The following is a 25,068-nucleotide window of genomic DNA, read 5'->3' as shown; positions in this document are numbered from 1 at the left end:
ACTAGCTACATTTTTTAATTAACAGGACAATGAAATTTGTCTTTACTGGTAGGATGCATTGATCTATGGATGGATTTACTGGGATTTTTAAAAGGAAACTGGCATCAATCCTTGTCATTTATAAAAGGGTTCACCTTTTGGCACGACAATGTTCTAAGCAAGGCAGTGGTGTAGTGGCTTTAGCAGACGTCTCTGACCGTCCTTGAGTGGTCCAACGAAAGCCCAGACTTAAACCCAATAGAACCCGGAGAGACCTAAACATTGCAATTCACGGATGCTTCCCATACAATTCAATGGCGCTTGACAAGATCTGCCAATAAGAACTGGATAAAATGCCCAAATTTATGTGTCAAAAGATAGTAGTAACTTACCCAAGAAAACTCAGATCTATTATTTCTGCCAAAGGGGCTTCTAGAGGGTCTGAATATTTACATGAATGAGAGATTTCAGTTTTTGATTTATAATTAAATTTACAAACCTTTCTGAAAAAATGTTTTTACTTTGTCATTATGGGATATTGAGTGTAGATTGATAGGCAAAAATGGAAAATGTATCCATTTAAAATTAAATCTACAACACATTAAAGTATCCAGAAAATGAAGGGTTCTGAATCCAAGATAGGTTGTACTTTATTTTTCCCAAGTGTGATTTTAGCTTTTTACAGAAGCTCCTGAAATATTAAAGCAAAAAACAAGTACTCCCCTCAAATACACACAAAAATTACAAAAAAGATGCCATCTGACTTGGCTAAACACAAGATAGGAGTCATAGTCCCAAAGAGGCATTCTAACAGTGAATTGGTGGAATAATAAATGTTACACTTCTGGCTGGCTAAAAAGCTCTCGGTGCTAGTTTGTAAGACAGATGATATGCAGCATTGTTCATAATGGCAGTCAGTTTTGTTTTAGTTCTCTCCTTGGCTACTGTAGCTGGGGATCCATATATTCTCTGTTGCATTCTTGTTTTTCTTTTCGTCCAGTGAAGTTTACTGCAAGTACACTCAACAAATCTTTTGTGGTGTTTCATGGTGTTTCTTGCTTTCTGTTTCTGTTTTTTTTTTTTTAACATCGTTTTTTTTGACATGTGTTGAGTAGGGGTGAACACTGCACTAACATCTCCAGAGTGCTCACAAACAGTTGTTACCTGATGCTAGGGGAATAGCCTGTGAACTGAAGTACATGAGTTGTGAGAGGATGGACATGTGAGGATAATAGCTTTTATATAACAATATATTACAAATAACACGTGGCAGACGGCCAGGACGCCTCAAGCGTGGCCAAAGTGTTACCTCTCCCGGTAGCAGGACTAGGACTACCACATGGCTTCATGGGAGTTGGAGTATGGTACAGCCCTATTGGGGTCCGTGGGCATTGCCGGGGGTGCCGCAGAAACTGCTGACCCCTATCGCCATACCCGGAAGTGCTGCCAGAAGTAGGTCATCAAGCACCTAGAGCATTTCCAGGTGCCTTATATAAAGGGCTGCAGACACTACTTGGTTAGCCAGAGTCAGGAGGAAGACAAAGCTTGACCGGGAGGAGTAGAGGAGAGAAGAGAGAGAGAGAGCAAGAGAGAAAGAAAATTAGAAGAATAAGAAAAGTAAAGAATTGTGCGTTGTGCTATATCGTGCTGGGACTGTGTTATACTTGTTGGAAATGGGGAAGGCGTTTCCCACGAGGAAAAAGAACAATAAAGTCCTGTGTGCTGACATTTTTTCTTCCTGTGTCTGTCTGTGTCAGGTATAGTGGCTGGTACACCTCCTGTTGGTGCCACACACAATAAATGTTTTTCACATAATCAAGTAAAATTATATTTGCAAAGTTTGCCACTATATGGATTTAAAGTGACAAGTTAGGATTTTCAAATATATTAACATTTTTGAATTGTATCCATCTATTCATTTTCTAAACTTGCCACCACCATTACTTGATTACAATGTAGCAGAATCCACAGTAGTGCCTTCAGATGCAAGGCAAGAAACAGCCATGGACTTTTAATTCCTTTCTAAATTCTGAAATCAATTTAGCCCAAGAGATAAATTACTTCAAATATGCAATGCTGTGTATTTTTCCTGGTGGGCATTCTTCTGTGTGTTATTGTACTTAAGCAATTTTAATGCATCTTCCTGATGTGCTTCACAGATGGTGTCCTGGTAGCTAAACCACCACCATGCTGTACTAAGGAAGACTGTTGAGTAATGAAATACATAATGAGGCAGTGTCCACTAGACACTTAATATTTGACCATTATCCAAGATTTGTGCAGGTGTAAATTTTAAGAGCCCGGGTGTCATGAAAACATAAATGTACTTTAGGCTACTTGTTAAAAATATACAGGCTTAGTAGCACACGTGTAGAAATGAATGCTATGCTTATAAAGACTGGGGAAAATTATACTGGAAAAGTAAATTGCACATTGCTGTAATGAGTACAAATATTTAAACCATATGTTTGATTTATTGAAGGAAAAAGATGTACTGAACACTTTGGCTCTACCGAATGCAGGTTACTCCCTGAAGACAAACATGATGTTAATATTTACAATGATTTGCAATCACTTACTTGGTGGTAACTAAACAGATTTGTAACCTGCTGTTTTAGATTTTGCAGGACTTCGTCTGAAGTTGCATATGAATCTTCTCTGTTACTCAAATGATACTAAGAAAATACACCACATAACACAATTTTCCGTAAAAGAAAGCTGGGAAATTTCCATGGCATTCCCCTGATACAAGAAAACATTTAAGCCAGTTTTTTTTTTTCTTTTTTTCTAATAAAGCAGTACCTCCTGAGCACAATAGAAAGAGGTATGTTAATGATGCATAACATTTGAAAAAGCTGGTTTTATCCTTATGCTGGAAAAATGAATTGCTGGGATTTTTTGGGGTTCAACACATGTGGCTCTGACTGAGAATTTAACCAAATTTGTAAAACTAAAAAGACAGTGAATCAGTGCTATAGTTTTTTTTAGCACCCACAATGGAGTCACAGGACTATGCCTTGTTTCTTTTCATATACACTTTGCCCTTTTTCTGTAGTTATTGTAAATTGTTCTATTCACCTATTTTTATGAGATGGTCCAGATTAGCTCCATCCTCCTTGCAAAAACCGGCAACTGCCAATAGTCATAAAATGAGATGTGGTGGACAAATGAGGACATACACAGTCAGCAAGCGGTTGGTGCAAAGTGAATTGGTGCTTTTATTTAAAACAACAAAGCTCGCAGAATGTGCTGTGCATCAATAAATAATCCATAAAATTCAGAGTAACTTGTGAAGGATAAAAAACAACAATTCTAAATTCTAGATAAAATTGTTGCTTAATTCCAGGTAAAACCATACCAGCAGTAAATTCCTTCTCAGCCAGTGCAATACGACCTTCTCCACATTTCTCTCCAACTTACCCCAGTGGGTCTTCCAACTGGTGGAGACACCAACAACTATGACCACCCCTCTCCTGACTCCCGTTCCACCTGCCTCGGCCAACATCCTGCAGGATGCACATAGCCAGACCTTCATCATCCCATACTTATGAGGTAAGTTTGACAACCCTGCTCCTACACTGATCAATGGGGACATCCTTGGAATGCCATTTAGTTTGCTCCGCTCGCAGGACCCATTTGATCCTGCTCCTCTCTCACTCGCTGATGTGGCTGTTGCTCAGATTGCCTGACCATTCACCCCTCCCGCTATACTCGGGTCTTTTTTTTTTCTTTTTTACTTCTTATCCAATTGACTCCTCTCTCTGCTGTGCAGGGTCCCTTTATTGTCCTGATTGGGTGCAGATGCTTTCCTGCACCTACACCTGCTCTGAAATGTGAATGAAAAAACTGACTGACCCTCTCACATTTGTATGTGAATATACAATCAGCCAAGCATCCCAATCAATCTTGAGCAGCGTGTGCACATGTTCACCTGCACTCATTAGGAGCCTGCACACTCTGTGACTCACGATTATTTATTTAAAATCGCCCTTCACCACAAACCTCTTATCACATTTTACACTCATGATTTAAAAATCAGCATTAGGGAAGCCATGGACTTACCCTAATAGTACAATAGTAGACCTAGCTTTGGATCAGATATCACATACTAGGCTGATTCTAGGATTGAGAGTCATTAGTTATGAAGAGAAACTGAAGTTTAACCAAATGGAAATTAAGAGGTGATATGATTAAATTGATTAGATTTTTTAAACGAATCAGTACAGTGGATTCCAGCTTTTACCTCAAACTAAATTCTTGAACGAAAACACAGGGGCATGGATAGAAACTCGTTAAGGGCAGATTTCACACAAATGTTAAGATAGTTTTTCTTCACAGAAAGGACCATAGAAACATAGAATAAATTATGAAGTAGTGTAGTGGAGTGTAGGATTTTAGTGAACTTCAAACCTTGGCTTGATGTTATTTTGAAAATATTAGGTGAAGAAGTTGGAATTATTTATAGCCATTGTTCTAATGTACACAAAAGCATGGGTATACATTCATCTTCCCCAGGATAATTGAGAGTTACCAGTTCCTAAGACAACATGTGTTTGGACAATGAAATAAAACCAAAGCAGCCCTCCTCCGAAAACAAAAAGAAATTTAGTCCAGAAAGTAGCTTGGATCTTAATACGTACATGCAACCCAGGTAAAAGGCAATGTAAATATTTATCCTATTGTAAGAAATTCCTGTTAGGGACCAGTACTGCTGTCAGCAGAAGGCCAGTAAAATAAATTAAATATTATCAAGTGGTGGCAGAATGTATGATAAGAGGGAGTGTCCCAGGAGTAATAGCTCCAGAAGTACAGAAATGGAAACAGGACATTTAGAGATAATTGAACAGAAGTCCAAAATCTAATAGGAGCCACTAGAAAGGCTTCTTACAGCATACATGGTACCCAGCTATGTATTACTCTAGTCAGGTTGCCTAATCTTTTAAACTAGCCAAAGCCCGCCGTAACATACGGTGGTGTAAGAATAGGAGTGGAAAACGGTGAGAAAGGAATTCAGTATAACAAAGGCTTAGAAAAACCACCGTCGCAGTATAACGAAAATAGCAAGGAGCGAAACCAATGCCAATGGTCGAGAGAATACCTTTCTGTAGCAGGCTACGGTAAACATAGGAATATATACATAGACACCGCATTCACTGTGTTACCCAGTCGACACGATAAGTCAGCGTGTTCGCACTATTGCGAGTGGTAAAAGTGCCATTTAAACTAATACTGGTAGACGTGGAAACTGGGTTTTCTGATGAAAAAACAATAAAGTTTTAAACAGTATCATTTACATGCAACAGATTTTGGCGAATCATTTACATGCAATTATTTATATCCATTTATACACTAATAATGGAAATTATTAAATAATAAAAATAATAATAATAATTATTATTATTAAATAATTCCTCCTGTATAAGTAACATTTCTCGGACTGCTTTCTTCCATTTCTAGACTTCGTCCTGTTCTTACGCAACACAGTACTAAAGTATTGGTTAATGCCTGAGTCACCTCACGTATAGATTACTGTAATGCTATTCTATCTGTCATCCCACAAAAACGTATCCATCGCTTAAAATTTTTTCAAAATTCTGCTGCCAGGATAAAAACTTGCTGTTCTAAATCCACTGAACATACTACACCTATTCTCTCTCAACTTCACTGGCTCCCTGTTAACTACAGAATACAATACTAAATACCGCTCTTAACATTTAAAGCTCTCCACAACCTCACTGATCTCCTACAGACTGACACTCCTCTCGCTCTCTCAGATTCTCATCTGCAGCTATATTTTCTGTACCACACATCAAACTCTGTGCTATGGCAGCTCGAGCGTCTCTCATAGTGCTCCTCAACTCGGGAATTCTCTTCTCTCTCATATACATCAGCTCGATTCAATAACACAGTTTAAAACTACCCTCAAAACTTATCTTTTCAAACTGGCATACCAATTGTGAATTTTGCACTGTTACTGTGAGTTATCTTTGTTTGTTTGCTAATTATTGCTGCTTGATTTAGCCATCTCTTTAACCTCGAGAGCGACGTTGGGCGCGGAAAGAGGATTAGAGATGGCGGGTGGGGCTCTGTCGTGCATTCCTCATGACGTGAGAGAAGGGTTAGAGTGGGTGCTGTCGTGCGTACCCCATGGTTGGGCAACTTGGTTGATTATATATATAGAAAAGCAGCCGGTATCGAAAAGAACAATGAAAAGTCAACGTGGCTCTGAGGTTCGTATGGACTGTAGCAGAGACGAAAGCAACTGAGGCTGTGTTTGGTGAGGTATTCCATGGGGGCACATGAGCAGGCAGTACGCATGCCTCGAGAGCGAGGGTGGATGCGGCAGGAGAGTTAGAGTTGGCAGGCGGGGCTCTGTCGTGTGTATCCCATGACGCGGGAGGAGGGTTAAAGTTGGCGGGCGGGGCTCTGTCGTACGTATCCCATGGTCTTAGAGTTGGTGGGCAGGGCTCTGTGAGTTGGAGGGCATGGCTCACTCTTGCGCTCACTGTCTTGCATGCCCTTAGTGAATTATAAATATAGATGTTTGCTAGGGTGTAAGAGATGCAAGAATTTTAAGAAGATTGTTCCATGGGCCCTAAAGGATTTACTCAGCTGACGTGCTAGGTGCTGCGTGGTGCTTCTTTGTTTAATTTGATTAATGTACTATATTGCTTTTAAAATATAATTTTGTCCACCAATATGGTGCCAAGAGGTTTTTTTGGTAGGACAGGTTTTATAATTTAAAAATTTAAAAGCAGTAAGAACTTAAACAGAACTCCAAGATGGACAGCTTGTAGGCTTACGTGAATTCTCTGCCGAGACAGGAGGTGGCGCAGTGTACTAATGACATTTTTTCTTCCTCTTCTGCAGAAAGGAATATTGACACTGTTCCATCTCTGATGTCACTTCCAGGGTCTGTCCAACTCAACCCACCTCTTTCTCTTAAAATGCCTGAAATCAAGAAAAGCCACCATCTTGGGCAGTCATTTATCTGAGACAAAAATCCAGATGACTCAATCTTTTGTGTTTTACACTTGCTTTTTTTAACCCTTTTTATTATAACTATACAGGGTTGTGTACAATGTGCCTCAAAAAGTTGTTGGCTTGCCTTTTCTTTACAGCATTTAGAGAGAAATATTACAGAAAAGCCAAAAGACTACTCAAAGAGATTTACCAGTGAATCACCATTAGTACTAAAAAAGCAGTCAAGGAAGAGGTGAATGCATCAGAGACAATCTGGATCATCTAAATTATGCAAACAAAGAAAGAGAGAATTTTGTTAACTTTCATTTTTCTGACGTTTACTGTTATGAAGAAATAAACTACAGTGATAGGTACTATCAAGTAAGTACTCTGTGATTGGAAAATTATAGAAAGAGAAGTACTGCTTAGATTAAATAGACTGAAATTCATGGAACCAGGCATCATTTATCATAGAGTGATTAAGGGGGTCACTGAATATCTCTCTATTATAATAAAAAACCTTGAGAGGCGAGACTTTTTAGCCTGCGACGAGAGAGGTGATCTTTTGAAGAGAGACACTTTCACGTCCCATGAGACGAGACTTTGTGCCAAGAGATTTAACCATGCCTGGGACCAAAAATAAAAAACAAACAGTAGATGACAAAGTAGAATATCATAAAGAATTCAAAAACCTTGGCGTGATACACATGCAGAGCAGGTTAGAGATATTGGAAGTACAAAAATTTGAAAGTCTCAAAAAAAATGATTGTAAACATTGCATTAGCAAAAAAACAGAAATTATTACTTGGTGAAATAACAGAACAGTGAAAAGAGATCGAATATATTGTTTGGATTTAAGTCTGAGACTTGTAGATTGTCTAATTCGTGTTGGCATCAGGGAGGAGTAGTGTTTCTTTCCAATTAAGAGACATATCCATGAGAATTAAAAGATGTTTTGTTTGGTGAAAGTGAAATCCACATACGCTGTTACACTTGGGTCACAGAATTGCACAGATACAAAGGAGATTTTAGAGACAGAAACATTATTCAAACACTTCAAACAAACATAAGTCTCTTTCAGGAGTGAATCAAGCTCCGTGTGTAGTCAGAGGGGACAGTTCCATCTCTCAATTAAAAGAATATAAAATCTTCCTCTTCATAGAGCCACGCCTCGGGAGCGGGACCCCCAACAGGAGCAGAAGATGTCTGGGGGAGAAGAGCAACAAGGCAGTGAGACAAAAGGACAGCTGCTGTATAGGCTTTTAAATGTTTGAAGCGCTGCATGAGATGCAGATCACGTGGCATGGCAGCAGCATGCCCGCAGCTGATCAAGCAAAGATGAGGTAAAAAAATGTATTTGGTTCCCATTGTATCACCGTTTAAGAGGGGGTTTCAGAGGAGCAACCGCGTCTCCTTGGGGTGCATTCAGCCCCCCTCTCCACACCGCGAGTGGCAGAGATGCAAAATGGCTGGGATGCAGCACAGGCCGGCGTGGGGGTGGGGAGGTATTGTGTCAAGCGAGCAGGGGGCGAAGCCCTTCTAGTACGTTATATTTATGTATGTTTTGAAAATCACCACAGAGGGGGAAATTCCCAAGGATTGGAGGTTAGCAGATATTATCCCATTATATGAAAAGGTGATCAGACTGATCCAAGTAATTGTAAACCACTAAGCTTAACATACATTCTGGGTAAATTAACAGAAGCAATTACTGATGAAAATGTCAAGCATCACATGGCAAGACCATGAGTATTAGTAAACAGTCATTATGGGTTCACTCGGGGGTCATGTTTCACTAATATGCTGAAATTCAATGAGGAAACAACATAAGCGTATGATCAGGGAAATGCATACAATATTATTTATCTGGATTTTCAGAAAGCTTTTTTTTAAGGTACTGCCATGTCTAGATGAGTAAAACATTAATGACAAAGTTTTTTTGGCGAGAGGAACCTTTTCAGAATTAGGTTATGTAAAAGCAGTGATCAGTGCTTAGTGTATTTTGATATAAAGATGGACTTAGAACAATTTCTTAGTATGTGTTTTGCTTTCAAATTTAACATATAATTTTAAGATGTGTAGTGATAAAGTATGTATTAAAAAAAGAAGATAAACTTTTCAAGTAATCTTCCATGTTCCAGAAAAGAGGTATGATCTTGCTATGACTATACTATTAAGAGAAAAGATATAATCTTGCTACATTTGTCCCACCCAGAGAGGACCAGGTTAGAGCTCTCATAAACTACAAACTAAAGAATTAGGTATACAACAGAAACACTGAGCTGGTAGAGGGCTCAAGGACATACAGTAAGTCATGCCTAGCCAAATATGGTCCAAAGATACAAGGCCTGAACATGATAGGAAGAAAGCCCATACAGTGGAACATCAGGTCATGACCATAATTCGTTCCAAAACTCTGGTCATAACCTGATTTGGTCGTGACCCAAAGTAATTTCCCCCATAGGATTGTATGTAAATACAATAAATCTGTTCCATACCGTACGAACTGTATGTGTATATATATATATATATATGTGTGTGTGTGTAGCCCTCCCACCATTTAACTGGCACGTTACCTATGACCTAGGATGAAATTTCACTGGTGGGATCCACATTAAACACCTCCCAATAAATTTTAATAACTAATGGGTCCAATGAAAACAATTATTATTTATAATTGTTACACTATTTCAAAGTAATGATTTATAAACACTAGCTCCTTTTTATTAATTATTTGAATGCAACCACCATGTAAGCACTTCACACAATCATTGATAGAAAACAACAAACAAACAAACATAAAACACATTTATTTAAACACACCGCTTATGGGATATTATCACAGTTCAACTTAAATTTGAGTTTCAGCACAAGTAAGGTTCACACATAGAAATCAACAATAAATATATAGGTATATATAAAAAATAAATCATTGACGCGCTTAGCTGGAGCTCATATGCAGTACATAACTTCATGTGTACTCACGGTGTCCTTCCAGAACTTTTCCCCACACTTCTCATTTTCCTCCTTGGTTAAATACGGGAATCTCACAGCTCCGTCTGGGATGACACCAGCAGCTTCGTCTTGATGTGGGATTTATTTGCGTTCCCTGATTAGTTGTTGCCTCCTGTGATATTTCTGACACTGCTTATTTGCATTTTCTCCTTCTGGGATAAATCATGTCAGACGTACTGCATGCCAGCTGTGCCCTCTGTGGAATGCGGCTGTGGCGGTCCTCCAAAAAGTCCTTATCACCGAATTCTGTATCGTTTAAAAAAAAAAAGGGTAAGCGCGCGACTGTGCAAACGCGTTTTTTTCTCTTCAACAGGTGAGGTCTCAACCTCTTGGCGCACGAGTTCCCTTCCCACTTAGATGAGAAACGCCCACATGAAAAACTCCTGAGGAACCGCTTCGGCCACATACCACCACGCCCCCTCACTAAGCCACGAATGCGGTGATTATTTATTAAAACTGGCCTTTTTGATGGGAGCTGTGGACCCGCTATACCACAGGAGGAAGCTGGGTTGAGAGGAGGTTCAATTTTAAGGGAGAGTCCCTCTGCATGATGCACCAAGAACAATGTACAGTACAGGGACGAGACTGAACATGTGCAGAAATCATCAGCGCGTACGAACCGGAAGGTAAACAGGCTTGTTTGTCAACCGAGTGTGTGGTCGTGAAAAAGTTGCAAAATTTGTACATGTTCAGAGACGTTCGTGAACGGAGGTTCCACTGTATATTACAATGTCCAATTGGTTTAAGAAGTGAAGCAGGGAAACTGAGGGCAAATATAAATATAGTGCTATACAGAAATCCAGTGACTCTCTCACACCATCAATTCCATCTAGAGACCATGTACAATTAGCAAGATGAAAGAGTATTGTGTGTCTAGACTCTTACTAAGAAGAGCTGATATCCATCCAGGTTGTATTGGTGTAGTTTTGATTTAATTTGTCACACTCATTTTTGTTTTGCTTTTGCTTTAGGTTTTTTAACTTGCATTAATAAAAGTGTTGACCTTCTCTCCTTCTTGTTTTGGTGCACTGTCTTGTCACCTGGGATCACAGATAAAAGATAAGGGGGAAGCATTTATTTGCAGTAGCACGGAACTCAGACAGTGAATGTGACAGGGTAAAGAACTATAGTGGAAATTTGTAAAATTCTGTTCTGGTCTATGCAATAAGAATTCTGAAAGTGAGGATAGGTTCACCCTAGGACCCTTTCAAAATAAAACATATGCATATGTACAAAAGGGTAAATTTCACCCAAATGAAAAGTAGCCTAGGACCCCTCCAAAATTAAACATATACATATACATATGTATGAAGGGGTAAAATTTAGGCATATTGAAGGCAAAGAGTGGGCAAGTACACTAGCCATCTTGACAGAGGTGAAAAGCCTGTGTTTATTTAGACCCAGTGGGGCAAATGGGATTTTGTATAATCTGTCTGTTACTTTTCTATTTTGGCTGCCTTGGTGGTCCTCTAAGTTTAGGGACAACTTAGAAACACCACCACTTCTCACACTGATGTTATTTTCAAGTCAGGCAAGTCCTTTTTTCATGTCCTTCATGTTCATTTTTACTTTTATTAATTATTTGCATTGTTTCTTGCTTTTGATTTTGCTGTATTACCATTGCCGTTTTTGTGTACCTTGTGTTTTGTGGGCCATCCCCCCTTCCCATCACTGCTAGGAGCTGCCTCTGCTCAATTTACCGTATTTAGAGAGTCTCCCAAAGTTTCTGCTGGTTCGTTTCAAATTTGCTCGAGAGTTTGGAGAGTGTTTCTTAGTTTACTTCTGTGCTTTTGGGATACATTGGATTTCTGACAACTTTACTCTGTTTTTTGACATATGTATTATGACTTGCTTGCTTTGGATTTCCCTTGCTGGCAACTCCTTTTTGCCTTCTGTGCTTTGCAGAGCTACATGTACTTACAGAGCTTTTTCTGAAATATATTTTTTATTTTATAAAGATTGCAGTTCTTGTCCTTATAACTAGCTGGGGTTTGACAGTTTATCCCCCTAAAGTGGGTATTATTGGAAGTGTTTTGGACTACATTCTTTGAAATTCTTTATGGCTGAGACTTCTAGTTCGTGACAACTGGTTGTAATTTGGCTCATAGAAAGGCTTAAAAACTCCCAAAAATTACTCAAAGCCTTGACCAAATTATTGAATGAATAAATTAATTAAATAATTCAAATTTACAAAAGTACATTAAAATAAAAAGAAAATAGTTCATTTCAAAAAATCAACAATGAAGACTTTACTTAAGCCAAGGTAGTCGTTAATAAGCAGAAAATCAAACAGAATTCTTAAAAGAAAAATCCACAAGTCTATAATGCTAAATCTAAAAAAAATAAACCAAAGGCTCAAACCAAAAATAATCCTAACTAAAATGGTCAATACATCACAAGAGTTACAAATGAAGCTGAAAAATACAGCTACAAAGAAACAATACCAGAGCAAAGAGGCTTGTGGAAAGGTGTCTTAAAATTCTCCTGGGCACATATGGCCCTTAAGGCTGCAGTAATTGAATTAGAGGCTATACCCCTATGTACAAACACCACAATGGAAAAAGTAAAGAGAGGAAAGCAAAATGTAAAGAACACAAAGACAAGAGAGTGTAAGAAAATGACAAAGAATATGATAAAAGAAAGGAGCCTCTTCCTGGTGACACCCACAGTACCCAACAGGGCTGAGAAACTGAACTCCAAATCCCAGGATGCCTTGCAGGAATCCGGGGCAATGCTACAATGCTACACTCCAGGGGAGCTGCCATCTAGTGTTTTTGGGGAGGCAGTGTCCAAAAGTAGCTGCCTTCCCCCATTCCTTCCATCCTCAGGGTATCCTGGCCCGGTTGAGCTGCCGACTGTCTATCACAACTACAACAATCCTTTTAATAATATCCTTGAATGAGACATCTATCCAGATCAAGATCTAAGGGAGCCACAGCCTATACTGTACCAGTCCTCAGGCAAGTTCTGTATGGAACACCAGAAAACATCGTGGCACACTAACACATATATGCACAAGTAGTTATCCATTTTTAGGGTGTAGTACATGTATGGTTTATGGTGCAATTTCAGAGATATTCCTGTGGTCTGTGAACATAGGTATTTTTCGTAACAGGCATTGCATTATGTGTTTTAGATAGATAGATAGATGCTTTATTAATCCCAAGGGTAAATTCACATAATCCAGCAGCAGCATACTGATACAAAAAACAATATTAAATTAAAGAGTAATAAAACATATATGTAAAAATAGACAATAACTTTGAATAACTTTAGCGTTTACCCCCCCGGGTGGAATTGAAGAGTCGCATAGTGTGGGGGAGGTACGATCTCCTCAGTCTATCAGTGGAGCAAGACAGTGACAGCAGTCTATCACTGAAGCTACTCCTCTGCCTGGAGATGACACTGTTCAGTGGATGCAGTGGATTCTCCATGATTGATAGGAGCTTGCTTAGTGCCCGTCGCTGTGCCACAGATGTTAAATTGTCCAGCTTCATTCCTACAATAGAGTCTGCCTTCCTAACAATTTTGTCCAGGTGTGAGGCGTCCTTCATCTTTATGCTGCCTCCCCAGCACTCGTCACAGCCATCTGGTAGAACATCTGCAGCATCTTATTGCAGATGTTGAAAGACGCCAATCTTCTAAGGAAGTATTGTCGGATCTGACCTTTCTTACACAGAGCATCAGTATTGGCAGTCCAGTCCAATTTATCATCCAGCTGCACTCCCAAGTATTTATAGGTTTGCAACCTCCGCACACAGTCACCTCTGATGATCACAGGGTCCATGAGGGGCCTGGGCCTACTAAAATCCACTACCATTTCCTTGGTCTTGCGGGTGTTCAGGTCTAAGTGGTTTGAGTCACACCATTTAACAAAGTCTTTGATTAGCTTACTATACTCCTCCTCATGCCCACTCCTGATGCAGCCCACAATAGCAGTGTCATCAGCGAATTTTTGCATGTGGCAGGACTCCGAGTCATATTGGAAGTCTGATGTATATAGGCTGAATAGGACAGGAGAAAGTACAGTCCCTTGCAGTGCTCCTGTGTTGCTGACCACAATATAAGACCTGCAGTTCCCGAGACGGACATACTGAAGTCTGTCTGTAAGATAGTCCACGATCCATGCCACCAGGTGTGTATCTACTCCCATCTCTGTCAGCTTGTCCCTAAGGAGCAGAGGTTGGATTGTGTTGAAGGCACTAGAGAAGTCCAAAAACATAATTCTAACAGCACCACTGCCTCTGTCCAAGTGGGAGAGGGATGGTGTAGCATATAGATGATGGCATCCTCCACTCCCACCTCCTCCTGGTATGCAAACTGCAGAAGGTCGAGGGCGTGGCGGACCTGTGGCCTCAGGTGGTGAAGCAGCAGCCGCTCCATGGTCTTCATCACATGTGACGTCAGAGCAACAGGCCGGAAGTCATTCAGCTCACTAGGACGTGATACCTTTGGGACTGGGGTGATACAAGATGTTTTCCAAAGCCTCGGGACTCTCCCCTGTTCCAGGCTCAGGTTGAAGATGCGCTGTAGAGGACTCCCCAGTTCCAGCGCACAGGCCTTCAGCAGTCGTGGCGATACTCCATCTGGACCCGCTGCTTTGCTGGCATGAAGTCTCCTCAGCTCTCTGCTCACCTGGCTGCTGTAATTGTGGGTGGGGATGTCTCTACTATTCTGGTATCAGCAGAAGGATGCTATGAGGATGCAGTACTCCGAGGTGAGAGTGGGTTAGGGTGGTCAAACCTATTAAAGAAGTTGTTCATTTGGTTTGCTCTCTCCACGTCTATCTCGATGGTGGCACCCCGCTCGAGCTGCAGCCAGTGATGATCTTCATCCCATCCCACACTTCCTTCATGCTGTTATTCTGCAACTTCTGCTCCAGCTTTCTCCTGTACTGCTCCTTCGCTGCCCTGAGCTGGACTCGGAGTTCCTTCTGCACGCTTGAGCTCATGCTGATCACCGCCTTTAAAAGCCCTGTTCTTCTGGTTCAAAAGGCCTTTGATGTCACTTGTAATCCATGGCTTGTTGTTAGCATAGCAGCGTACTGTTCTTACTGGAACTACAATGTCCATACAGAAGTTGATGTAATCAGTTGTGCAGTCAACAGCCTCTTCAATATTCTCACTATGTGACCCCTGCAGGATATCCCAGTCAGTGGTTCCAAAGCAGTCTCTCAGAGCCTGCTCTGCCTCAGGGGACCACTTCCTGAATGATCGTGTGGTTGTAGGTAGCTCCTTCACTCTTGGTTTGTAGTGTGGCTGAAGCAGAACCAGGTTATGATCTGCTTTCCCAAGTGCAGGCAGAGGGGTGGAGCTGTATGCGTCTTTGACGTTTGCATACAGTAGGTCAATAGTCCTATTTCCCGGGTGTTAGAGTCAACATACTGGGAGAAGGCAGGTAATGTTTTGTCCAGCGTCACTTGGTTAAAGTCTCCACCGATTAGCACAAGTGCCTCGGGGTGCTGCGTTTGTAACTTAGCAACTACGGAATGGATGACATCACTCGCTATCTCCGCATTTGCTCGAAGGGGCATGTAAACAATAACAACAATGACGTGTCCAAACTCTCTAGGCAAGTAATACGGACGCAAACTTATGGCCAACAGTTCAATGTCCCTGCTGCAAGTGGAGATTTTAACGTTTACGTGTCCTGAGTTGCACTGCTTTGTATTGACATAGAGAGCTACACCCCCTCCTTTCTTCTTACCAGAGGTATTTGCGTCTCTGTCCGCTCTAACTGTGCTAAACGTAGCTCCACGTTAGCATCTGGGATGGTAGTTGTTAGTCAAGTTTCACTAAAACACAGCCAGCTGCATTCTCTGTAGGTTGTGGCATTTTTCACCAGCGCGGCTAGTTCGTCAATCTTATTTGGTAGTGAGTTCACATTTTCCAGGATCACAGAAGGCACCGAAGGTTTTTATCGCCATTTTCTCGCAAGCCACTTGGCTTTTATCTTAGAGCCGGCTCGACTACCCCGATATTGTCTTTTTACCTCGTCAGGTAAATAGGGAACCAGACCGGCATGGGCATTTCTTCTCAGCGCTTAAAGTTGACAACTTGAATAGGTGAGTCTCGGCGTGTAAAAATCCATGTCAAGTAGTAAAAGCAGTAAAAAGTGTACAGGGAGCGATTCCACATAAAAGAAAGTGGTAGAAGTGATCAGTGAAATAGAGAATAATAGAAAAATAAAAAGTAAAAAGATAAGGTCATACACGGAGCTGCTGGAATGGCTGCCACTCGCGGCGGCGCCGGAAAAAAAAAAAAAAAAAAGTGTTACAACACTATATGGCAGTTGATGCATTATTTGATGTATTGCTACAATGAAACAATCTTTGCATGTGTTGTACTAAGTAGTGCTTCAATTTGTTTGTGAGCATAATCATCTTTGCATACAGAACCACTGCCAGAAATCATATTCGACACGCATAGTAAACACATGGAAGCACCTAAAGGCAATGTTAAGTTTTGTTATCAATAAGAAAACAAATATCATAATAAAATCTGATTGACTGGGCATGGGTTGAAAGATTCCTGAAACAGAATATAAAATCCAAAATAAATGGAGGTAATGTATTAAGTCCACCCAGGCTGTGGCCAAGATGCTGGAGCTGTGAGTCAGCAGTGGTTAACTACTTTGCCATCCTATCCAGACATTGCAATGTATTTAATCATTCTATGCAAAAATACACATACAGTCAACATGAAAGGAATAATTGGGGAAATTAACATCTTTGCTTGTCTAGCTGTGCTGGGGGCATAAATGGAATATGTAAAGCAGCAATGAACATATGAACAGTGAGCATAATGATGGGTATAACCTTTTGTTACTTTCAAAAAAGAAAACTGATGGTGGTTATTATTTTATTCTTTTTTAATATGTTTCTTTGTATGCTTCTTGTTGCAAATATAACATCTGTTGATTATTTCATATAAGAGATTTATATCCATTTCATTTCACAACATTTAGTTTCTCCACTTACTTTTTTAATAATCTAAAAGTGGTAATGGAGTATATGAAAAATGTTGTTTAAAGAACATGAGAATAGACAGAATGGTGGTTATGTGGTTAGTCCTGTTGCCTCAGAGGTACTTTTTCCTGACTGCAAATCCTGTGTCTGTGCACTACCTGTATAGAATTTTTTCTATATTTGTGAGGGGATTTACTCTACTTTCTTGAATTTCCCTCCCACATCCCAAACACCACAGGTATTTGGTTAACTGACAGTTATAAATTGGTTCTGCGTGAGTGAGTGTAGGGGTGGGTGTGTGCCTGTGAGCAGCCCTTGTAATGGACTGATACCCATTCCAAGGTTGGTTCTTGCTTTGCTGCCGATGAATTGGATTAAGTGGATTTGAAAATGTTATGTTATTTAATCTAAAAATATACCATGTGAAATATTTCGAAGAAAATGTGCCATTTCTACTAGCTTTATAAATTCTTAAAATACTTAAAAGAGAGCAGTGAGTTTCAAGAGATTTAGCAAATTCACTTCAGGTTGTGAAAACTTGTGGACAGAACACTATTACACTATACTATACTAGTGTCCAGCTTCAGGGAGAGGCCTGTTGGGAAACCTAAGTAAACAGATACAGTGTCAATCACAACATACACCGGGACCATGTTTTTCTTCACAATTTTCTTCCTTTTTTATTAATTCTGGTGTGTGTTCAAACTGCAATGTATGTGTATATATATATATATTTACATATCTATTTATTTATTTACTTATTTTTTGTTTGTTTATTTAAAGAGCTTCTGTAAAAATATATATATATATATATTCTATTTCTTAGCATCCCATTCATTCGTTTATTTCTTATGCTTGGATCTTTCCAACTTGGGTTGTGGAGCCTGATGGTCCATAGTGATTGTTTTGCATTTGCCTTGCACAAAGTAATACTTTATAGAATAATCCAGCAAAATGTAACACAGTTGATCTAAAATAAGCCAAAGCTGCTGTTTGGAAACTGGGATTCAGTCCTAAAAAATAGAACATGCCAGCCAAGCCTTCAATGAACATTGAATGCTACTGTAGCAAAGAGAGTCTGCAAACAGCCCAAGTCTATTAGGAGATATTTAGAAGCCAGCTCTCAAGTGCAGACGGGTATTTTATTATGCAGCACCCACAAGGAAAGAATAAAACATTGCTCTCTCCCCTAATTAAAATGATTTCTTCTGTTACCTGTAACTCTCTAACTACAAGTAACATGGTATACCCCATACTGTATATCTAAAAAGGGTTGGGGTTAAGTGGATGGCTGGTCATTTCTGATTCTAGTTCACTTAATTAACACTTCTACCACGGTGATGACAGTTGGGCCCTTCACACCTAGAATAATATCAAAAAGGTCTTAAAGTAAGGAGAAATTATGTCTTTGTAAAAAGTAATACAAAACATTCTTGAGGACCAGTCTATCAAATTGCATGCTTAGTCTTGTTTCCCACCAAACATTACCAGGTTGCACTTTTCTTGCCTCTTCTCTTTTAATGCTGGCCAGTCCTCCTCAGGTCAGTTAGGCCTTGACTAAAACTTACATTTCAACTTAAACTCCCTTCTGGCTGATTTATAGCCCCTGACTCTTTAATTTACCTTTAAAGTACAAGGAGTCCCAGGCAGCTGTGAATCTGTCCTCCTTAAGGAAAAAAATGTCCCTCTGTCTTCCAGTTTAGTTCCATCCTACGGACAATCAGTCATGGGCTCAAAAGTAAAGATTATGAATCCCTTGACTCTGCTGGAGAGGCTGACTCTAAGAATCCTTGGGGAATATTGTCTACTCTTGTCCAAACCTCAACTCTCTCTTCTTCTTGCTTATCTATTGTACCCAGCACGGATACTGGGCAGTCCTTGCTATCCCACACTGCCCTTTGCAAGACCAATGCTGACTGCCAAAATGATAATCTTTATAGAAGGTCTTATGCAAGCCTTTTTGCCTCTTTGTCTCAACACTGTAGTACTTCATATTATCTTTTAACAAATATTTTTGAAATACTGCCTGGCCTGCAATGTCAGATAATAAGTTGGCACTTACATCAGTTACTGAGTTGTGCACTTCTAGTTAGGTTTTGACTAAGAGTCATGATATAACAATGTTAACTGTTTTTTTTGGATTCTTATCCAAAATTTTAATCTGCATATGCAGAACTTGATTATGTGAAACATTACCATGTGCTTCTGTCAAAGACTTAATATATTTATTATTGTAATTCATCATTAATAAAAAATATGTTGTTAAGTGTGTGGGCATAGTGTGTTTTTCCACCATTAAGACAAAGTCCTGGCGGAAGAATCCTGGCTCCACCACTTGCTCTGCCTCTTTTTTCTGTAACTCCAACAGCAAACATGAACTGAGCTTCATTAGTAGACCATCAGCAGAAGTGGTCAGACCTACAATCATATACTGCAGCTTTTTTTCTTTACAATCTCATCATTCGTCCATCCATCTTCTTAACCTGTTTACCCAGGGTAGGATTGTGTGGGCAGCTAGATTTGATCCTAACAATTATTGAGGAAAAGGCAGGAATAGCACCTAGACAGGGCACTGGCCCTTCACAAGATTAATACACACACAAACACACAATTACCAATTTAGCAATGCCTAATCTACCCACCCTGCATGTCTTTGGACTGTGGGGAGAGCCTGGATCACCTAGAAGACACCTACTCAGACAATCTCTCCTACTAACCTAAAATAAAAAAACAGTGTTACCTACTGGGGCCCCAACTCTATTCATTAATTTTGTGCATTTTGGTTTACAATGTTTTCATTTTATAACAATAAGTTGCCCTATTATAATGTAATACCTGCATACATTCTCACATCCACTTAATCGGTTTCAAGTTCAGGGTGGGCTAGGGCATATCCCTGCAGTCCTAGACATATTATGAGAATTAACCCCTGAACAGGACACAAGTTCATCACAGGGACCAGTCACTTACTCTGAGCTCAGTTTAAAAGGACTATTTTGGGTATGTCATCATTTTTTTTTCCTTGCTCAAGACTTTGTGCACACTGTTTTTCATTTTAGACATAATTTTAAGATTATGAAAACATTTATAGTTATATTTATATATTTATTAAATACCACCAGTTTATATGTTAATTTGGATCACACGCACTACCATTTTGTTTATTGGGGCTTGCTGCCATTTCGTAGCAGTCTGCAAGTCCATGGCCTTATTGTATATAAGTTGGTATGCCTTTAGACTGTCACGTGGCACTAAGATCATGTGACATTTTTAATTTGATCTGACCTTCTCCTGCATGTGTTTTGGTTTAAGCTGCTCCTTTAGGGGGTTTGGGTATGTGTAATGTTCAGTTTTGTTATTTAAAAATTACTAGAAGTGTTTTTAAGAATATTACACATATTATATGTGTTACTGTTTGTTTGTTATGGGTACTGCCATTTTGTGGACTGTTTTGTTTACTGTTGTTGTTTTTGTTACCAAAGAATCACTGAGAATGCATGTCATGTGATGTCATCAGTGCAACATTTTAAAACTTTGCACAATGCACTCCTTGGTCATCTGAGATTGGATTAGAAACTTAGATAGTGTGTTTTTTTTTTAGTTTGACTTTAGAGTACTGATCTTTGGAAATGGCTTTTTTTCTGATTTCTGCTTATTGATTTGGTTTGGGTAAAAGATAAAACTGATATTCCAGACTAAGTTAAAGATTACATTTCATCATCTGGGGCCTCATGTATAACGCAGTGTGTAGAATTGACACTAAAACATAGTGTATGGACAAAAGTGGAAATGTGTGTATGCACAAAAAAATCCAGATGCATAAATCTGTGTGTACGTCAGGTTCCATGCACTTCTCCTTTACAAATCCCAACGAATGTGAAATTTAATACACATGCATGCGCCTACAGCACACTCTCCAACTCCTCCCAAAAGTTTGCATATTTTAATATGGAAATCAATATAAATATCACCTTCCATTCAGTGTTTGGTTAAAAACAATAGAAAAGGAATATGAAAAAAGAAGAATTTCAGTGAATGCGAAGTGGAGGGAAGAAAAAAGTTCTATTTTTTGGCTTATGTAGTGGTATAAGCATTAAAAGTGTGGTGGAGACACTTGAAAGTTCAAGTTCAGAAAGTCACACAGTGCCCAAAAGAAAAAAAGAAGTGGTCAGATATCACAGTCGATATGAAAGGGCAAGTGGCAGCCCACTGGCTGTTTATTCTTTTTCAGACAATATCACAAAAGTTGGCCCTCGTGCCATGCTCAGGCAGTGATGGTGCTGCTGTGCCGAATGCATTTTCGTGTGATGGCTGCACACACACCTTTGCCTCGAAAACCAATGGCAGGCCATGGGGCTATGAGCTGATAGACGCTCTTCTGGAGTCGCAAAATGCAATAGTGCATGCTATAAGAGATGTGAACAATGAACTAAAGAATATAAGGGCTGTAACTATGTGATATTTACCACAAATTAAATGAATTGGTCAAAAAATAAATGATGCGTTTGATTACCCGTTTTTACATTCTGCTAATTACAATCAAACAAAGTTGAAACGCTGTCCAACTTGGCTGATCATTTTGTGGGTCAGAGTCTGGTTCATCATTGCGCAGCTCTTCAGGTACATGCTTGCACACAACGACACACTTTCTATGCACTATATAGCACCACATTTCTAGTTACATAAGCAAATTCATTCTCTGAAGGTGCCTTTATAGTGTAGCGATGGCATTGAGAGCCACAACAGATCAATTCTCTGCTCTTTACTTTGAGGTGACTCGCTGTACTTAAAAGGACTGCTTGGCTTTTGCCACACTAGTTGGAAAAAACACCCACAACTGAGCAGAGCTGCCATTTATTTAGGTTCTCCAGCTATATACAATGTTATGCCAGCTCATTCTTTTGTTGATTTATTCCTGGATAATGTTACACTGTTGCAATAGTAATGTGCATGCAGCTGACTGTACCGATTATATTTGGAAAGCCATACATTGCTGCGAATTGCACTTTTATGCTTTCCAGTTCAACTACGGTGTAAGGAAACCTTATCTATCTGGATGATAAGCAGATAATACCATCCTATATAGCTGGCATGGTGCGACTCAGTGATGTTTGTGAAATACACAATCATCACCAAGTTCATGTTGAAAAGCTCCTGTGGCATAAAACCTGAGAGTGGGCAGAACTTGTAAAGGAGCAGGTAGAGCACAATTTCTCAAAGTCTGCCTTTGTAAAGCTGGTGCCAGTTCAGCACACAGCTCCAAGAGGATAGCTCTTGGAAATCAAAATCGACTTAGAAGCCAGTCATCATCATCTCTAAATCTGCACTCTCTTCTAATTCTTCCATTTGTGATGTCTTTTAACAACACTAAAGCAGCCATGGTAGTTGGATTAGTCTGGCCATTCCGGGCACCATTATATTGTTACAGAATGATTACAATCATGTGAATTAAAGTTGTAAACAATATGCAATTAATTTTGGTACATTTGATAAAACCTACATCATAGATGTTGTGGATGTGGCCCGAACACAGACAGGCAGACATGTTTGAAGTCACCACCACACGTTTATTCACAACTATGTACAATATTTACAAGTGCACAAACCCCCCAAAGTCCTGGTCACACAACACCTTTCTTCTTTCTTTCTTCTCCACACTCTCCTCTCCTTCGTTCTGCTTCCACCTGACTCCAGCCTCGAATGAAGGGAGGCGGCCCCTTTTATCCGCACCCAGATATGCTCCAGATGCTCCCTGGCAATCTCCCGCTGACACGCCCCAGTGTGGCGGAAGTGCCGGCTGTTCTCCTGGAAGTTCTCCAGGTGTCCCTGCTTCTCTTCCCCCCAGCACTTCCTGGTGTGGCGGAAGTGCTGAGGTCCAGGGTTCCCAAGGCATTGAGGCGCCCCCTGGCGGTGACCATGGGCCCCTACAGGGTTGGGCTTCCAAGCCCTCTACCCGTGGCCTCCCAAAGCAACCAGGGTGGCGGCCCCCACGTGATCTAGGGCGGGCGTAGACCCTCTTCCGGTCCTTCAAGGCGTCCCGGCCGGGTCGTCGCCCCTGGCATTTCTCACAATGTGAATCTAAAAACTAAAGCAGACCACAGAAATAGTAGCACTGCTTTGATAATGGGTTCTGACAGTTTACAAAGAGGGACCTTGCCATGAAAATGTGTGTGGCTTTACACCAAGTTTAGTTGTTATACATCTCACAGTGAGTGTGGAAACAGGCGTATGCAACATTTTTGTGTGTATGCACCATTATATATGAGGCCCCGGGTCTCTCCCATTAAAAATTTTGCCTCCTTCCACTGAGGCATAATAAAAGATGGAACCATGCTAATCCTGATGTCCTATCTTGTGGATAATACAAATAAATTCTGTGTTAGCATGTACTTAAAATAATTTCAGGTAGATATATTTTTAATCATATTACTTTGACTTTGCATTTGGTTTTGTGTAGTGGGCTTTGGTGACTTGATTTTTTCATCTCCTGGCTTTGACCTTGGCTGGGAAGGGTTATAGCTTTGTCTTATATCTCCTGGTTTTTGCAGCTTTATTATTTCAATTGCTGACTTCTTTCTAATGGTAAAGAGAGTGTGTGGGTGGAAACAGGAAAACACCACACAGAAAATGACTTTTAAAAAATGATAAAACTGCTCATAGTGCTTCTATAAATGTTAGTCAGTTAGTTAGTATTTTATTAAAAAAATGAAAAATACATATTTAACTTTACTTTAAATGGAAAAATGTAAAGACATCACAACATTATTTGTTGAAAATATTGCTAAATTAAGACCCACCTCCGCTCTGCTCTAAGAAAAAGGCCACAGCTGGAGCAATTTGTTAGGCTTATTTTCTTCTGGCCTTGCCCTCTCCCAGTTGAGTATATTCATCCAGGGTATTAAGTAGTTCACAGGTTTGGGAAAACAGGGTGGGGTGAATAAATAAAGAAAAAGATCATTTGTGAGTCCAGAAAAGGGTCACTGGAGAATGGGGAAAAAAAGAGAGTCTGACTGTATTACTAGTCAGACAAGGTTAAGTTGTTAATGCAAGAGAAGTAATATGGAAACATGGCAAAAACACTGTGTTGAATTACTCGACTGTGCAAATGGTAAGTGTTGAAACAAGCACCAATTTTTTAAATTGTACATTACATATTAGAATTCATTAAAAGTGAAGTGCCTTAATCAACAAGGCATGTCAAAGTAAAAGTTCAGGTGCAGTTCCAACATCTGTTTGAAAACTATACTCTCTCTCTCTCATATATACACATACATACATTTATTTACACATATAGGGTGGTCCAGATCTAATTATGCAACTTTTAATGCAATGCAGGAAAACAATACAAGACAAAAGAATTGCTGTTCGACTGACAACCGTCTCCCCACCAATTTTGGAATGCAGGGCAGGTGCTGCCATCTATCGGCAACAAAAAGATTTTTTTGTGAATTCTCTATGTAATAAACTTAATAAGTTATAGCTTAATGAAAATTGCATAATTAGATCTGAACAACCCTATATATGTAAAATGCGTGTGCGCGTATATATTGTCACGCATGCGCGAGTAGGAGACCGCGGACGGATCTTAACACACTAACCTTTTTACTTAGCTTTCTTACAGAAAAAAAGACGCTCCGCCACCATAAGCCGGGTTTGCCCGCAGTACGTTACTTCTGCCCTTTCTCCTCCATTGTTCCTGATGTCATCGATCCCATCTTCCCCCTCGGTTCCTTCCCAGCATTCCTCCACTTCCGGCTCCTCCTTCATAAAATGGCCGCCGACACCATAATTCGGTGTCGTGCATACATAGAGCTTTTTGTTTATGTATTTTGACCCTTTTAGTTTTTGTACTGTGGAGAATTGTACAGTATACGGGGCCGGTAACCCCAAACCTTTATGTTGTGTCCTGATTCTTCTTTTACAATATATATATATATATATATGTGTGTGTGTGTGTGTGTAATGCAGGAGTATAATAAGCAGTAGTATTGTAAGTGAGCAAAATAAATATTTTAACCAAACTATTTTTTGACATTTTTATGATTTTTATAATAAACACGGTGTAATGATAGCATACTCCTTATTGCTAATGTTTCACAACTCTACAGGACCAAGTTCCAATCACAGCCTCATCTCTCATTTTG

The sequence above is a fragment of the Polypterus senegalus genome, chromosome 4 (assembly GCF_016835505.1).
Source record: "Polypterus senegalus isolate Bchr_013 chromosome 4, ASM1683550v1, whole genome shotgun sequence".
NCBI lineage: Eukaryota > Metazoa > Chordata > Cladistia > Polypteriformes > Polypteridae > Polypterus > Polypterus senegalus.
Note: the sequence above shows the minus strand (reverse complement) of the source record.